This window comes from Triticum aestivum, chromosome 4B (genome assembly GCF_018294505.1).
Source record: "Triticum aestivum cultivar Chinese Spring chromosome 4B, IWGSC CS RefSeq v2.1, whole genome shotgun sequence".
NCBI lineage: Eukaryota > Viridiplantae > Streptophyta > Magnoliopsida > Poales > Poaceae > Triticum > Triticum aestivum.
This window is the reverse complement of record NC_057804.1, coordinates 18,755,273-18,774,007: the sequence shown is the minus strand read 5'-3', so window position 1 is coordinate 18,774,007 and position 18,735 is coordinate 18,755,273. Positions and strand designations below refer to the sequence as shown.

The following is an 18,735-nucleotide window of genomic DNA, read 5'->3' as shown; positions in this document are numbered from 1 at the left end:
CCAAAAGGGTCAAAACATGAAATTTAGCCCACCTGGGCTTCTCATCGATGCATGTGTGTGCAGTGTTATGCTGCTAATCCCCGACTCCTTGCCAAGCCTGCCTTCCAAATATATGTATCGTATTGTATTTATAAATTTGTATTGCGGTTCTACAAAGGAATAAATGACGTCACAATACAATATTCATGTATCGTATTTTATAATCAATGTATCAAAACACGAATATAGTCTATGCGCATAATAGATGTTTGATTACATACCTCGAAGACAGTAAGCTCACATGATACGATATTGTGGTGCGCTCGCCCACATGTATCGGGCCTAGTAATGCAATCCTTTTCATTTTCTCCTTTTTTGTTTTAGTTTTATTTTTCACCTATTGTTTTTAATTCTTTTTTCTCTGTTCTTTGGGAAATTTTACTTTAGTTTATTTGTAAAGAGACATGAACAGTTTTTAAATTTATGTGAACATTGTTGTTGAAAATATGAACATCTTTTACAAGCTATATGAACATTTGTTTGTACATAGAGAATTTCATGATAATAAAATTCACGACTCACGAGCATGCATTTTCATATGCGTATCTTTTTTGGCAACACAAGGCATCTTTTTTGATGCGCTACACATTTTGTGCACTCATGAAAAAAATTATGACCTGGGTTTAGCATGATTAGAGGTCCCAAAAAAAATAAATGTCCATCTAAAAGAGTGTTTTTAGGGGTTAATGTATCTCATAAAAGTGTGCATGTATAACTCACCTGAAAATAAGTAAAATTAAAATAGAACGGAGGAAACTAAAAGAGGAGGGTGTAGTAGTAAAAGAAAAAAGAAAACAAAAAAACAAGAAAGAAGGCATAAAGAAACCCTAAAATAATAAAAAATGAAAACAAAGGAAATAATAAAACCAAACTCGAAATAAAACAACAACAAAAGAGAAAAAAGCAAGCCAGTCTAGTTGGGCCGGTCCCCTTTTCTCTCAATAGGTGAAATATAGTGGTTCACGGTTTTTCTCGGGTGGTCATGGAACCATTGGATGGCGACGGCCCATGGATGAGATTCGCGTTGGAGGCCCAAATCAAGATAGCCTAGTACTCTGTGTTCTTTCTGTTCATGGATACAGTAGTCTAGGCTCGTACAATTTCCACTCGGTCAGGAAGAAAATCGGTGTTTGGTTTGTTCCTTTTTGAATGATTGAACAATGCCCATGCGTTGCGACGGAATATAAATATTCTACTGCGTTAGTTTATGATTTACCTGTTAATAGTAATGCGATTGTGTACATAAATGTTCATTAAATTTTATCATAAATTACTTTATATTTTGATAAGAACTTTGGTAAATAATTTAAAGTGAAATTGATTCGGAAGGTAAGTAAGTTAATGTGATTGATTATTATATACATAAAAGGTTAAAGTGGTGAAAAGAAAGGTGAAATATGAACCTTACGTTTTTTTTAAGTAGTAAAGAGTAAAGATAGAGACTATGAATCCCTCAGTCAAATTCAAAGCATGAGCTTTGACGTAGTACGGATTCCACAGATCCATGGTCAAAGCACAAGGCTTGACAGGTTTCGATGATTTTCCACATTTCTGTAGAATTTGAAAGACCGCTGAATTGACGGGGAATTAGAGACGCATTTCTCTTCTCGCCGGGGGGTCGGCGGGTCTACATGGCCGTGCGTGTGTGTTGATGGTGCGATGGAACCGAACGTGAACGAGACGACCGACTGAGGTAATCAGTGAGGTAATGTCATTCCGTACTAGTAGTACGCAGTTTTGCTGGTGTATGCAGCCTTGTCTTTTTTTTTCGGAAATTTTTTCAATCTATTCACCTTCAATCATGGTAGTACAACAGACACTAAAAATAATAAAAATTACATCCAGAACCGTAGACCACCTAGCGATGACTACAAGCACTGAAGCGAGCCGAAGGCGCGCCGCTGTCATCGCCCCTCCCTCGACAAAGCCGGGCAAACATTGTTGTAGTAAACAGTCGGGAAGTCGTCGTGCTAAGGCCCCATGAAACCAACGCACCAGAACAACAACCGCCGCAGATGAAGAGTGTAGATCAAAAGGATCCAACCTGAAGACACACGAACGAAGACGAACGACGAACAGATCCGAGCAAATTCACCAAAGACAGATCCGCCGGAGACACACCTCCACACGCCCACCGATGATGCTACACACATCACCGTAACAGGGACTAGACGGGGAGACCTTTATTCCATCTTCAGGAAGCCGCCGCCGTCTCGCCTTCCTGAGCAGGACATAAACCCTAACAAAGCTCGAAAAAAAATATGAAAGCGGAGCCCTCCCACCGGCAAAGGCCGAGATCCACTCCGCCTCCATGGCCCTAAGGCCACCGGAGACGGGACGGACCGGCACCGACGCTGGTGGGAGGCAAAGAACCTTAGTTTTGGGGAGGCGGCGGCTGGCTACGTCGGAGGCGGCGGCTGGCTACGAGGCGTGTCCGTGTGTCCGTGTGTCCTTGTCTGCTGATGGTGTGTGATGGAACTGAATCAGAACGAGCTAAGCAATGGATTGCTCCTCTCTTTTTTCTTTTTTGAAGGGCGGATCTTCTGTGGCGCCTCTGTGTGGACCAACCGTAGCTGGAAATCAACCGAAATCATTGCATCCAATCATTTCTCCGGCTGCGTTGACATACTTTGGCACAATCTCGCAACGAAGATTAATTTGGTCGACGAGCATACAAGCATCTCTACCCGATCCCGTAAAAGATCGCAGATTTTAAAATAACCTTCTTTTTTTTTTTTGACGGAGTCTCATTCTCCGGTAGTGCAGCAATCCGGACGCCGTAATCGCATCGTAGTGGACGTGTCCGGCTCGTCATAGGACAGATCCACCATCGATCTAAGGTTCATCGACACCGTTCAGGTTTTGGGCTCCGACGAGGAAGAGTAGGGCATGGGAGAGCGGCGCCTTGAGTCCCGTAGTCGGCTCGTGTCACATGCCCTACTCTACCTTGCCAGCAACCGGACCAACACTCTGGGGAGCGCAGCCGGCCGCCGGACATCGGGACATGGCCACGGCGGAACCGGGCGAGCTCCGCTTAGATTAGGTTTCATGTTGCATATAATAATATGAATTTGAGATTTCTAATTTGAGATGTTTGGTTGCACAATCAAATATTTAAGGAACGACCGGTCACTTTCTACAGACTCGTTCGGTCGTGTCCGCGGGCGTTTAGGGGTCGAATTTTAGGCGTCCGGCTGTAGATGCTCTAAGCTTATTTCGTACTAGGCAATTTTGTTTGTCTACGTTGCTGGTCTAGGAGGCCTTTGTGTGGCTGATGGTATGTGATGGGATCATGGAACTGAAGCGGAATGAGATAAGCAAATGATTTTCATTTTTATTTTACAAGTGGAGGTAAGCAAATGAGTTGCATGGTCGGATCTTCTGTGCCGCCTCTTGGAATTTTCCCAACGCACATAGCACAGTCGTGATGGCTCCTCTTGGGGCAAGCATTCCTCCGGTTGTGTTAGCGTACTTGGCACAATTCCGCTACAAAAATATCTTCACTTTTGGAGAAGTAATTCACGCGCCAGGCCGCCTCGACAGTCGGCAGATCCTTAATGGACATCCGACATGGATACCGGCGGTCATTCATCTCACAGATCAGATGCAGCTGGAGTTGGAGAGGTGAAACCCGGCACTGGACGAAGGCGGACAACAAGTCGTCCGGCTTGAGCCCCTCTCGACCGTCATCTCCTGGAGCCGGACGAGGACGTTGGTGATAGCAGGCGGCAAGCGCTTTGGCGACTGTTGGCTCCAGTTGTCCCGTGGCCCAGCAGGCGGCCCGATCATGAAGGCCTGCAGGCTGATGTAGTCGTTCGTCGGGTGGAGATTCCGAATGTAAAAATATGATTTCTGTGAGAGTTTCGCCGACTCCAGCAGAGCGATAGACGGAAAACGAGTCCCGCCTTTTGAGCGTCGCACGGTGACACAGGCCCCGCATTGGGCAGGCTCGTCCTTGGCCTGGATGCCCAGCTTGAGGTAGAAAAACCTGCCCCACAGGTCAAGCGATGGCAGGACGCTGAGATAGCCCTCGCAGAAGGTCACGAAGGCGGACAACAGCACCACCGTGTTGGGAGTGAGGTGGTGCGGCTGCAGATGATAGAAATCGAGGAAAGAGCAGAAGAAATTGCATATGGGCAGCGCGAAGCCTCGGAGGAAGTGAGTGCGGAAGACGAAGAACTCGCCAGGCCGCGGTGCTGGCGAGACCTCCCGCTCGTCGGGAAGGCGCACCTCCAGAACGCCGGCGTGGGGAAGCCTCCGCGTCGCGCGGAGGAACTCGATGTGCCCCTCGTGCACATTTGAGCCGTCCCACCAACTCTTCGCCATGGCTCGGGCGGCTCGGTGGCGGCTCGAAGAAGTGGAGGAGATGGTGCCGTGGCGGCGCTAGGCAGCTCAAAGCGGCAGCGGTGGAGCAGTAGCAGCGGTGGAGCAACAGCAACGGCGAAGAAGACGAGGAAGAAGATGAAGATGGAGGAGGCGCGCGTGCGTTCTACTGCCCCTCCCCTCCCCTACTTATAGGCGGCTGTGGCGAAGCCGAGTCGACGTGGCGGAGGCGGGGGTTTTACTGCGCCCACTCCCCGCACGACCCCGCGAATCCCGCGCTGTAAAGGCGCAATAAAATCGTCGCGGAAGGGCAACCGCCCACCTCGGCCGCAGTGGGTCTGCGCGCGTGCCGAGGCCCTGTAGTGGTGGGCGCGGGCCTGCGGCAACGTCCCGTCGCGCACGTGGGCTGGCAGGCCGGCCTGGCCTGCTGGCACCGTATGGGACTCAAGCGGCGGGCAGCGCCTCCCCAGCGCCCGCCACGCCGATTCGAATTCCAACGGGCGGCTGCATCTGCGGTCGGCTCCTGGCTCGCGGGCTCTCCCAGCCGGACGGAGCAGAGGCGAAGGATCCCTCGAAGGAGAAACTGTTGAGGCACTCCGGTTGCCATCCGTACAACTTCACCAGCTTCGGGGACTACTGTCGGGGGATAGACCCCGAGCAACCTCATCCACACTCAAAGACATTTCAAGACATCGGGGCAAGCTGAGTCCCTCAAGCCGACTGGTCTTGCGTCCGGCTTCCAGAGTCGGTTGGTGCCACGCGGCCGGCCTTCAGAAGATGGCGTGCTCCCAGAAGGCGGCTTGGGTATGGGCCGGCCTCTAGTAGTAGCAGGCGACCCGTCCCCTCCCTCGGAGACTGAGCCCGACCAAGTGACAAGCTGGGGCATGGCAACAGTGCCATACGCTCCCACCAAACCTCGGCCGAGCGTGGCTAATGTAAGCGCTGCCAGGCGGCCGCTGACCCGCCCGGCGCGACACTGTAGCCATGCAGCCTCCGACACAGCCTCAGTCAGCACGTGCGGCGCTACAATGAAGAGTCGTCAATGGGGCCTGCAGGCGGCGGGCCCCACCTGTCGGCCGGATTCTCGGCAGCCGGCGAGGCCTTCCAGAGGCGGGCCCCAGCAGTCGGCGGAGAACCCGGCGACCGTAGACACTGACGGCCGGGTCCTACACCCGGCCGTATTACCATTGTACCCCTGGGGATTGGCCTATAAAACTCCCAGGCCTCACCCATGCAAAGGGTTCCAACCTCAGTTCACCCACACACCATAGCTAGGGAAAAGAGAGCTAGCCTTGCCCTTCTTCCTCCTCTAGCAACACAGCTCTAGGAGTAACCATTCTACTCATATTGATTATAGTCACCATGTGGATACCCCACAGAGCAGGAGTAGGGGTTTCATCTCTCCGGAGAGCCCTGAACCTGGGTATGTCTCATGTCCGATCGAGCTCGTGCTCACTCCCGCCTTCAGGACCCGACGACGTTTTTCTGGCCTCATCCATGATAAACCATCCCTGGCATCTGACGTGAGATTACCACGGCAAGCTTTGACAGATTTCACATATCCATCGTCAAAGCATGAGGCTTGACAGGTTTCAATGATTTCCCACATTTCTGTAGAATTTGAAAGACCACCCAATTGATGAGGAAATTTGAGACGCTTTGTCGCTGGAGGTCAGCGGGTCTACGCGGCCGTGTGTTGCGTGCACCGGTAGTGCGAAGAAACCGAATCTGAACGAGAATTCACTAGCCCACGACCGGCTGAGGTAATCAATGAGGCAAGCTTATTTCGCAGTACGCAGTTTTGCTGGGTCTACGAGGCCTTCTCTGCTGATGGTGTGATGGAATCATGGAACTGAATCTGAACGAGGTAAGCAAATGTTTTTTTTCTCGAGGGGAGGTAAGCAAGTGAGTTGCTTGGTCGGATCTTCTGTGCCGCCTCTTGGGATTTTCCCAACGCACAGATCACAAGTTGTGATGGCTCTCCTTTGGGCAAGCATTTCTCCGGCTGTGTTAGGGTACTTGGCACAATTTAGCTAGAGAGATATATTCACTTTTGCAATTAAAATACAGTCTTGCTAAATCTCAGTCGATTGATATTTCGTTATGTATCAGTCGATGCTATATTAATGAGATCATATATCGAGATCTGTATAATATTTTTCTGAATTTCCTTTTTCTCATCAAATATCGAAATATTATATCATCAAATAATATATCGAGATCTGTATATCATCAAATATTATACCATTGGAACTCATTGGTTAAATTTATGATCAAATTTAAATCTCAAAAAACGCGAGCACACTATATTATGAAATGGTGGGAGTAATAACAGCTGCTCATTTCGAGATTTATTTTAGACTTGGGTCGTCACATCGCATCTCCCTTGTTATCGCTGAACGCAATAGCATAGGCCAGCGCAGCACACCGACCGATGCCGTGTTTGCCAGGATCAGTTCAATTCTTGTTCTTTGAAAAAGAAAAGTCAATTCTTCAATTCTTCTTCGGAGGCAGGAACGGAGCTGTCAAACTAAATTAAACTAAAGAGAAGAGAACAGCGGGCCAAAGCCGCCGCGCCGAGCGTCCGTCCGTCCATAAATAACGCAGCCAGCGAGTCGTCTTCAAGCCACGGACATCCATCGCTCCATCATCCATCCATCCATCCATCCATCCATCGGCCATCGCCACCGGAGAGAGCAACCGAGCGAGCGCGACGATGTGCTACCAGGTGAAGTGCGGCACGTGCGGCAAGTCCACGTGGGCGGGGTGCGGCCGCCACGTCGCCTCCGTGCACCGGCAGATCCCCGAGGGCCAGCACTGCGCCTGCCGCGACTGGCCGGGCGTCTCCGCCGCCGGCGACAAGGCCGCTGGCTCCACCTCCGGCGCAGTCGAGGAGTCCTCCACCTGCGCTATCCTGTGATGTGAGGTGAGGCGCGGGCCGTGCTCCGGCCCATCGTTGACTTCCTCGTCTACTCTTGTAATAATAATTCTGGACTGGAACTAATAATCGATCGCAAGTCATTCCTTGTACTTCGTTTGGCATCATACAATTATGCTTCCTCTGTTGGCTGTCCAAAATTACTCGTCGCAGAAATGGATGTATTCCCCGCTGTAAAAGGATGGTACATGGTTCAGCCCAGGGCCAGGGGCACATAACAGTCGAACAAAACAAAGGCACGCGTAGACATGGATTGGATGGATTGCTTTCTTCCACAACAACTTGTTTAACTGAGGCTACAATGCAGCAAGCAATTCAAGGGTCCGTGCATGGCCAAAAATGGCCCGAAAAGTCCGCGCAGGCGTCGATTTAAACACAAAATTGCACCCTTGCAACCAAACAGGCAAACACATCGACTTTCAAAAGAAAAGAAAAACAGGTAACACTCCAAAAAAAAATTCTTTTCTTGGAGCCGCGTAATATCCGTATGTGTGTATCTTGGTCTCTCTGTGTTGTTCTATGTGCACATTGTATGCAGTATGTACATTCACCAACCACGGCTTACGCTGACACGCCTCTTTTCTGCAACCCGATCATGAAACCGAGTGATCTCACTGCGCGCCGTAACCGATCAACGGGGAGCCCTTTCAGTGTCGGGTGAGACAAGTCGGTTACTGGTTGTCCGACACTTTCTTTGCCGCTAGGTTCACCTGAGCTGCCGCTGCCATCTTCATCTGTTGTACTGACAGCTTGAACTCTTTCCAGAGATATGTCGTCGGCGGATTCCATGTCGGTGGACTGACAGTAGGCAGAATGGAGGCCCTCGTGAATCTCATCCATTCTGCCCGATTGCTCGTCTTCTCTGTCCATGTCTATCAAAACCTGTGCGTGTCCAACAACAAATAATGGCAAGTGAGAACTATATATATAAAAGATCCATTTAAAGTAACTACCTTAGTGATCTAAAAGTCTTATATTAGTTTACAGAGGGAGTAGTATTCAGAACATAAAACATGCCAGTTACCTACTCCCAGTTGAAAGCATTAAAATGTAGTAGATCGACACTAAGATGAATAATAAGTTCTCTATGGAGCCCTTTGTATGTATAAGTTAAATTCTACCAATTGTTAAAGAAATTATACTAACCTGTGCAGGGAAAGTCCCAAATAACGGCAGAAGACGCATTCTACAATACTGGTTGAATAAAAGAGTGGTGATGATAAGAGGTACAGTGAAGCCTGCAGCTACTGGGGATTCTTTAAGGCCAAAGACACCAAGGCAGATGATCTGGGTGAGCACCAGAGAGAATATTGTCGCATTGTACGCAATTGGCCAATAGACCACCAGTGTCGTATCTTGTGCAATAAACATTGATGAACTGAAAATGATAAATTACCAACCCATTAGGTTATAGGAGCACAGAGGACATTCTTCCACGAATATTTTGTAGTGTAAACAAAATCACAAACTAGGAAAACGGTTTGAGTTATCCTAAAACTCAGGTTAAATAACTAAGTAAAAGATATCTAACCACAATAAAGTTATACAAGACCAGAGAAAACATGTCAGATGGTATATCCAAGAGAAAGATTGCATTTCACCTAAAATGGAGCTAGCACATGAGGATTTATCAAATTCAAATTTCGCCCATTATAAAAGAATAATTTCAGACAAAATGATCACATACACATTGGAACATATATTTTTTACTTTATTCATATTATAGACCAAATTATGCATGTGGACTTCAAATAAGAACTTCGTTTGCAAACAAATTAAATGTTTGAAGTTTATATCTAGTTACTCACCTGATTTTGGTACACAATGTAGGCAAGAAAGAAGTACAGTAGTAAAAAGGGCAAGATCAGAGGTGCTAGCACAGAGCATGTGAAGCCCAATAGTCCAAACAACAGAACTTTTGGTAGTTCAGTGTGATACGGAAACGAGAGGATACAATCGCTATCTTCTTTCATTCTCAGAATATATTTCCTTAGAAAGTTCCAAATAAGACCAAAGAGTTGCATAACTTCCGACGACAGACTAGCCCATCCTGAAGTCAGAACATAGGTGGTAAAGAAGGTGGCCTGAAATGGAAGTAAAAAAGAAGTCATCAATAAAATGCAGCGAGCACCTGGAGAAACTCAACCTAAAAACAAATAAATACACTGTATATACCTAGTTAAATATTTATATTTTGCATCTTCATAAACAACAGAACATAAACATGTGATTCACCTGTAAAGGAATTGCCCTGGCAAGCTCCATTGGAATGTCCTTTGGTCTTGACAAGGCATTCAGTTGGTTAATTGCAGAACCTGATAAGACATTGACAAAGAAACATTCCAAATGGTGAAGTATAATACTTTACAACAGGCACTTTTCTTCCTTTCACTGTGAGAAATAGGTCCCTCTTCCGCCGGAGCCTGATTAGGCGCCTTGTGTGATGATGATGTTGTTTTTTCTTTCCTTCTGGGCTTGTTGAGCTGTGCCCTCAGCAGAACCTATGTACTTTGTCGTGAGACTTGGGTGTGTGTGTGGACTTGTGTGGGTTTGTATGCTCTGTGGCGGTTTGCTTTATTTATAAAGCGGGGCGAAAGCCTTTTTCGGTAGAAATAGGTCCCTCTAGTGTCGCAAACATCATCATGGTTGGGGGGACAGTATATAAAAATATTTGCAAGATCACACTGGGAAGGTATCCAGTTACTAGCTGGGTCATGATTTTCCTGCAGGAGAACTAATAATCGTTAAATTTTTCTGTAATGATGAATTAAAGACTGCAATATCTCCACACTTCAGTACTCCCACCCGTCCGGCTTATAAGGCACACGCGCATTCCTAGATCATGAATTGGACCGACAAAATATGAATTATATGCCTCAAAACTATACCTATTAATTTGAACCACCGCCATAATTGTGATGGCTTTTTTAGAGAAAGGGAAGGCCTCATAATTGAATGTTATCTCGGATACTCAACCCTAGATTAAATCCTACTAACAAATTGAGTCATTTTGATTAATGCACATTGTATTGTCAATACAAATTAAGGGATCCTTTGCTGCAGCTGCTCCGGCTGAGTTAAACCCTGCATTTAATAATAACAAGTGAGTTCTAAGCGTTAAGATTACTTACCCTTTCAATAACCCTTTCAGGAAAGGGAGCCTTTGTTGCAGCTGTTCCAGCTGAGTTAGACCTTGTATAAATGTCACAGGTACAAGAAAAATGAACATAAAAACAATAGAACCAAGAAGTGTAGCTATGCGGCGAATCCAAAGCTGCTTGTACGGTAACCAAAGATTTGACCAGTACATGTCTTTCGGTTCTGGGGCCAGACTAGTGACCCATTTCATAGGATTGGATGTCTGGAGAATTTTGGATACAATTAGCGCTGCATACCGCGTTTTGAAAAATACAAAAGCAGCAGCACATTCCTGTATTCGGTGAGCACAACTAAATTAGTAGATTAGAATAATTTAGTGACGATAATAGTAAGCAAAGAACTAAATGATAGCTAGTTGACCTCGGCAGGTAAGTTCAAGTTTGAATTTTTCACACAAGGTTTTCCCCTCTCTTGCTCTTCAGTGGGCAACAACTGGAACGAATTTGATGACACCCCACAAAGACAACATCGATATGTCACAGATCTGCATGTCTGGTCGACTGTGGTACCCTTAAAATGCTTGAACTTCCTATAAACCTTCTTTGCACCCGTCTGAAAAGTAAGGATATAAGCTATCACTACAAACAGATAGTACTATGAACATGCAATGAGGGTATTGATTCAAAGATCTGAAAATAGTTCCCTCGTGATATAGGAAAAATGGATGGCTGAGAAAAGGAATGATCCTGCATCATAAAAGCATGCGTTGCATGTATAATAGTTTTGAATTACCCAACAAAAAGAAATACATGTACACTTAAAACTCGTAAGGAGCCTATTCTGAATTTCAGTTCGACATATTGTCCTGTGCAGTTGCACTACAGAGATTACGCAAAGAGCTTAGCATGAGTTTTAAGAGTTCCGTTAGAGAGATGCTCTAGACAAGCCAATAGCAATATGCAAAGATGGTGCTGGTCAAACAGCTCACCGGCCTCTCATAATCTCATTGGCAGTGCTTTATGGTAATTATAGTCCTGCTTTACTGGTTCAATAAAGGTGGTTTGCATTGCTCTAAAAAACTACAACGATTCCGCATGTTGCAAAATATTATTGATGACAAGTAGTCCTACTGAAGAGATCACCACTACTTAAACACAGGGATGTTTAAAGCCATGCAACTACATACAGATGAGGAGGACGAAGTTGAAGCAGTGAAGTTGAAAGAAGACTTCCCATAATCTACACAAAATGATTTGAGGCTTGAGGGCGTGTATTCAAGTCATGTCAGGTCATGATAAATGCTACCAACGTATTAGTTTGCTCTTTGCTGTATAGTTGTCCGATGGTATGGACTTGCTAATTGCTAAGGCCTTGTACAATGCAAGGTGCTTAAGAGAGATGCTTAGAGAAATAAACAAGACTTTTCTTAAGCATCGGTGCTTATTTGTACAGGATAGACGCTTAACTAGGCATCTCTCCTGTAGAAATAAGCACCGGTGCTTCAGAAAAGTCCGGTTTATTTTTCTAAGCACCTCCCAAGCATCTAGCATTGTACAAGGCCTAATTGATCTTAACTGGTGCAGCCTTTATGTTGATGTTACTTGTTATTTAAGTTCTAAATCTCCTAATATGAAGGATAGTGATAAGCAAAACCTGCTGGATGGGGCGTCAGCGATCCGTAACTCTGCTGTTAGGACTCATGAAGCTGCCCGTGCCTCTCCAAACAATACTCTTCTTAGCATTGCAGAGGCGGAGGAAGAAGATGAAGGTGGTCAGTCTGGACGAGGAGAGGAAGACCGCCAGTAACTTTGGTACCTATTGAAAAAGCTCATTTGGTGCTATGTGGGACCTTGGGATGCAAGGTTGTAGTACTTTGTTTTGTGCTGGTGCTAGCGTCTGTTTTGCTATGAACCTTTGCTGTTTGTATTCAGGTCTTTTGGGTGGTGGCCTGGTCTGGTTAATTCTTTGCAGCTGGTTGTCTGGACTTTATTTCTTTTAGTTTTTGTTTCCTTCTCATTTTGCAACAAAACTCTGTTTGTTAAGCTTATAGTGGAACCCCGCTCCCCTTGTTGGGAGGCGTATGGAAAAACAATATGAGGTATAGTTTCACATTTTCTGCCATGTGATATATTATGTTTGTTTAATGCCTAACTATCGCCATGGCACCCCTGGGCTGCCTTGACTTGCCATGAGTACAGTGCTTGTGCCTGTGCTCTACCAGACTACCACTGATCTACTTTTGTTTATCAGTGGCTATCAAACAATTTTAATATTTCATTATCACGGGATAGTGCAGAGATAAGTACAACAATGTTTAATCAGGAATCTCCAGCGGCAGCATTACATTTCCACAAAAGAGAATAGAAAGTTGGTAAAGTCCACATATCACATAACTTGATGAGATATTGCTTACCACTATCTTCTGAAGTTTACCAACTTTATAAACAACTTGATGAGATAGGTAACTCGGTGCATGGTACGTTGTAAAGAAACTCTCAACAACACTGTTGAATGATTCATGAGTTGACTTTGGTATCCCACGGACAAGAACAGTAAAGTGGCTATGTTTGCTCATTGTTCGAACAAGATGAAGCAACCTCAGTCTAGCAATACGCTTGTATTCCTAAAGCAACAATGTAGGATTTTTTTTTACAAATAAGGTTCCTGAAGATTAAGGTAATTGAACATTTAAGTAATTTTGAAAAGTAAAATTACTGATGCGTACCATATATAGAAGAAAACAAGCTACACCAGATATGGTGTACAGCGCGATGCAATGGACCCAAAGCCTGCAGTTATGACCAAACAAAATCCAAGAGTATAAGTTCCAAAGAAATCTGCCTAAATGATTACATGGCAAGTATATACGACAAACACAGAACTAGTAACTTAGATCCTAGGTAACACCGGAACAAGGTATAAATCAGCTAAACAAAAGATGAAACATATAAGATGGCATATTCAACGAATCTAGTTAGCCTCCTCATAACCAAATAAGAGAAGTTCAATTGCTCACCATATTGATTTCTCTTTCATATTTCCTATTGTGAATGTCTCCAATGATGTTGAAGGAATCCGTTCATGACGCATATCTTGTCCAAAATAATTCAATGGGAGAACTCCAAATAAACAAAGAATGGCAGCTAATGAGAATATGTGTATGCTGTTGAAAAAACATAAACATCAGCTGAAAGTGGAAGGATATCAACGATGTTTTCTAATATAATTTTGTTTCCTTTTAGTAGACAGATGTTTACATCATCCGTAAACAGAAGAAACCCACATCTACCAAGAATGGTGATGAATAAATAATGCTTGTGGATACAGAAGTAATTAAATTGGAATAAACTGCAACAAACATACCCCAGATTGCCCATTTGATTAGTTAAGTCCAGCGATTTCATTTTGATCTATGAGGCGATTACATTTATTAAGTTTGTTGTTTCGATTCATCTCTACATTAAGATATCAGGTCACATTTCCTATTTTTCTGCAATTATACAAAGTTAATTAGATTTTCTTATTCAGCTTTCATATTAAAATGTTCTGAATTTTCTAGTTTGAAGGAGGAAAACTATGTCACTCACATATCAAAGATTAGAAGTGAAAGCAATATAGCTTAAAAAGTCACATTAACATGTTGCTATTTTCAAAAGTGAACCTTCTACTTAGCACAACTCAAAAGATCTCTCTCATAAACATCGAACGGTAAATATTGAAGAGGCAAAGAGAGTAAAAGTAAAAAAGTATGCACCTAAATACCAGAACTCTATTGAAAACAACTGCATCCAACCCAGCGGTAGATAGGATCTCATCTTCCGTGCATTGCAGACTTCTCACAATCCAGCTAGGAGATGGAACAAATCTCTCCAAAATAAAAGCCCCTCGGAGCCGCTTATGCTGCTCAACAATCCTTCTCCCAAAATAGACCTTAACATTTTGTGGCTGCTTTCTCAGAATGGAATAGAATGACAGAAAAAGTATACAGAGACCAATGTTGATTCCAGCAGAGGTCAGAAGAGCACCAACTTTCATCTCTTTCTAAACAAATATATGAGACACAATACTCCTTATGTCATCTGAATACAAAATACATCATAGCGCTGTTGGTGCCTGCGGGAAAAATTGGGTTATGAAATTTCATATAACATATACCCCCTCCATTTATGTATACAAGGCCACTTCATATTTCTATGTCTACCTTTGACCATTAATTTTACTAACAAAAAAGTGAGTTATATGCCACAAAAAGTATGTCACTGGATGCACATTTCAATATAAGTCAAAGTTTGACACGAAAAACGAAGTGGCCTTGCAATACAGAAATGGAGGGAGTGTAGAAGATTTACAGGCATGATCTTGAATTAATTCTGCATTCACATTCTTCCAATGTGCACAAAAGAAACTAAAACATGAGTATGCACCACCTGAAAACAGTCACATGCTGGCCAATTCCATTGCATTTGTTGAAGATAAAGTAGAGTAGAACTAACAGGAAACATAAAGGAAATCGGCCAAACATGCTGGCCAATTCCACCTAAATACAACAGATTAATATTGAACTTTATATTTTAATCTTATTTATCTTCTTGTCAAACAGATCAATTTTATACAAACTTTCTATCAAGGTTGAGTACCAAAGACGAAAGGAAATCGGCCAAACAAATGATGAATCCCACCCAAAAACGAGAGTAGGTCTGGAAGAAAATTAGCTTAGGTGGCTTGCAGATTAGGTCGATCTATTAAAGGCTTAAAAGCTATATAAGTTGTGTATGTGTGTGCATTTCGCCCAAGCTGTGCTCTGCCGTATTTGTGTTACTGCATTGTAACTATGCAAGCATCATCACTCTTTTCTTGCATGCATGATGCAGATCTCACCTCTTTTTTACAAAAAAAAAAAAGACATGGAGAAAATGTTAGCATGGGGCAAAGACGAGTGGATCCATTGCAAGTTTAAATAGAGGAAACAAGGTGGGTTCATTATTTATCAGTATATAACTGCAGGAAATGAAGTGCTTGATTAAAATAAAGCCTGCCAATATCAGATACAAGAGGCTGACTGTAGTGTAAATAGAATGGCATATATATCTGACAAACTTTAGAAAAAAAGAGTATATATCTGACAGATCCCATGGGAGACATGAGAATCCAAAGGATAAACAGATCTAGTCGTTGTCAACGAGTGACAATGAGTTCAGCAATCTCAGTTCACAGCCAGAAAAATGTTTAAACACTTGGACAGGCCCTTAAACACTTCAGAACTCATACTGTTTGTTCAGCTTCAAAAGCAAAACAGTTCATCGACTAGAAGAGCCCATAGCATCTGCTTTGCTGAACACATAGGTTGAGGCAATCAATCAGCCCGCAACGTGGCGTCCTAATATTAGAATATCACCCAAATCCAGTTCTTTCTTCTTCTTCTGTTGACTGAACTAACCAATTTATCGACCAGGAGAGTCCATGGCGTCTAGTTCACTCAACATACAGAACAGGTTCAGGCACACAATCTATCCGCAATGTCGTAGGCTAAGATTATAATAGCCAATCACCTAAGCACTTCAGTTCGGCTTCAAAAGGCCAGTATTATCTCCAACTTTTGACTGGATTATAACCAAGAGTTGATCAACTAGAAGAGTCCACGGCATCTGCTTTACTGAACATACAGGTTAGGTTCAGGCATTCCATAATGTGGCATCCTAATATTAGATTATCACCCTAATTCAGTTGCTCTTTCCTCTCCCTTTGACTGAACTAACCAGTTCATTGAATGGGAGGGAGAGTCCATGGCATCTAGTTCACTCAACACCTACAGAGTAGGTTCTCCCAGCGTCGCAGGCTAAGTTAGAATAGCCCAATCGCCTAACCCACCAAATTAAGAAGTACCTCACCCAAAACGCATCGAATCAAAATCAAACACCGCGAGTGCACTCAGCCGTCTCCTGGCAGATCACCATGCACAATATTACTAAGGTTGGCAAACCGCGCATAGACAACTAACAAGCATAGCATCAAATCCATCTACCGGACCCGACTCATCACGGCTTTTAACCACACGAAGAGTATTACTCACCCGTCAAGTCACACACCTCCTCCAACTCGACGAGTGCCGCCAAATCCAGCAATGCCGCTCGATTCCTACTCCAAACCCTGCGTAATTAAACGCGACATGAAGAAAATGTTAACATGGGGCAAAGACAAAGTGAATCCATTGTAAGTTCAAATAGAGGGAGCAAGGTGGCTTCATTATTTATCAGTACATATAACTGCAGCAGATGAAGTGCTTGATTAAAACAAAGCTGTGAATCTTATATGCAAGAGGTTGGCTGTAGTGTAAAAGAGTACAGGATGGAATATATATATCTGACAGATCCCATGGGAGACATGAATGAAGAATCTAAAGGATAAACAAATCTGTGGCCATTGTCAGTGAGTTAAGCAATTTCACTTCGCAGCCAGAAAAATGTCTAAACACTTGGACAGGCCCTTAAACACTTCAGAGTTCATACTGTTTGTTCAGCTTCAAAAGCCAAACAGTTCATCGACTAGAAGAGCCCATGGCATCTGCTTTACTGAACACATAGGTTGAGGCATTCCATCTGCCCGCAACGTGGCGTCCTAATATTAGGATATCACCCACATCCAACTATTTTATCTCCTTCTTTTGACTGAACCAACCAGTTTATCACGTCTAGTTCACTCCACATACAGATCAGGTTCAGGCACTCAATCTATCCGCACTTTGGTTCGGCTTCAAAAGGCCAGTTTTATTCTCCATCTTTTGACTGGACTGGAGTATAACCAAGAGTTGATCAACTAGAAGTGTCCACAGCATCTCCTTTACTGAACATAGCATATAGGTTAGGTTCTGGCATTCCATCGGCCAGACGCAATTTGGCATCCTAATAATAGATTGTCACCCAAATTCAGTTGCTCTTTCGTGTCCCTTTGACTGAAATAACCAGTTAGTTCATCGACTGGGGAGGGGGAGTCCATGGCGTCTACTCCACTCAACATAGTAGGCACAGATTGGGTTCTCCCAGCGTCGCAGGCTAACATTAGATTACAACAGCCCAATCACCTAACCCGCCAAATTAAGAAGCACCTCACCCAATCCAAAACGCGCGTCGAACCAAAATCAAACGCCGGGAGTGCACCCCGCCGCCTCCCGCCAGATCACCGCGCACAGTATTATTATTACTAAGATTGGCAAGCCACGCACAAACAACCAACAACTAAGTCTAGCAGCCAAATCCGTCTGCTAGACTCGACCCCCGCGGCGCCCGACTTCTAACCACACGAAGAGCATCGCTCACCTGCCAGCCAGTCAGGCGCCTCCTCCGACCCGACGCGTGCCGCCGAATCCAGCAATGCCGCTCGACTTCTCCTCCAGACCCTGCGCCATCAAACACCAGGAGCAGCAACAAAAAATTCAGAGAACCAGAAGCCGCAGACGCGCGCGCGCGAGATGGAGAGAGAGCCGACCCGTCGGCCGCGCGCGCGAAGCGGTCTGCGCGGTCGATCGCCGGGATGGGGAGGAATGCAGAGGGGATGCGGCGGAGGCTGGCCGGATTGGGGTGCTGGGGGAACGGGGTGAGGGGTTGGGGGAGCGATGGTTGTGTAGGGAGCGGGCAGCAGTTGTTGGCGATGGTGAGGGGATACGGTGGACTCCGAGGTGGAACTTTAGACGGGAAGGATTTGGTGGGTGGAGGCGACGGGGGGAAGAAAAGGGAAAGCGACACAAGCGCACGACTGCGTGGCGACTAGCGAGGAGTCAAAGTAAACCCGGGCATGGGCAGCCCGGCCAGACGACCCGGCCCGAAAAACCTGGGCCGGGCTGGGCCGGGCTTGACACTCGGGCCGGGCTCGGGCTTTGTTTTGCAGCCCGGGATGTAGTTCGGGCCGGGCTCAGGCTTCTCTTTTTCTATTTTTTGGGCCGGGCTTTCGGGCTTCGGGCCGGGCTTTCATGTACACGTACTAAAAAATAGCGTTCGGGCCGGACTTTCGGGCTTCGGGCTTGATTTCGGGCCGGGCTCGGGCTTTAAATCAGGGAGTATTTTGGGCTTCGAGCCGGGCTCGGGCTTGAGAAATGAAGGTCGGGCTTTTACAAGCCCGGCCCGAAACCCGGTCCGGCCCGACGTTTGCCCAGGTTTGAGTCAAAGACACGAGAGAGAGAAAGATTTCTTGTTCTTACCGGGAAAAGTGGTGACGGTAGGAACCGCAAGGGCGAGAGGTGGGGGATGCGGTTGCTGCAGGCCTGCGTGAGTAGCACTACTATCATTGTTAGTGATTTTGTTTCCTAACAAAAAAGAAATCATTGTTAGTGATTCTGAAAACCA

At 45.2% G+C, this 18,735-nt stretch overlaps 1 pseudogene; it reads right to left on the bottom strand.

Moving 5' to 3' along the window:
• Positions 1-7,543: 7,543 nt before the first annotated feature.
• LOC123090648 (CSC1-like protein RXW8) lies at positions 7,544-18,070 on the bottom strand (annotated as a pseudogene).
• Between the last annotated feature and the right edge of the window lie 665 nt (positions 18,071-18,735).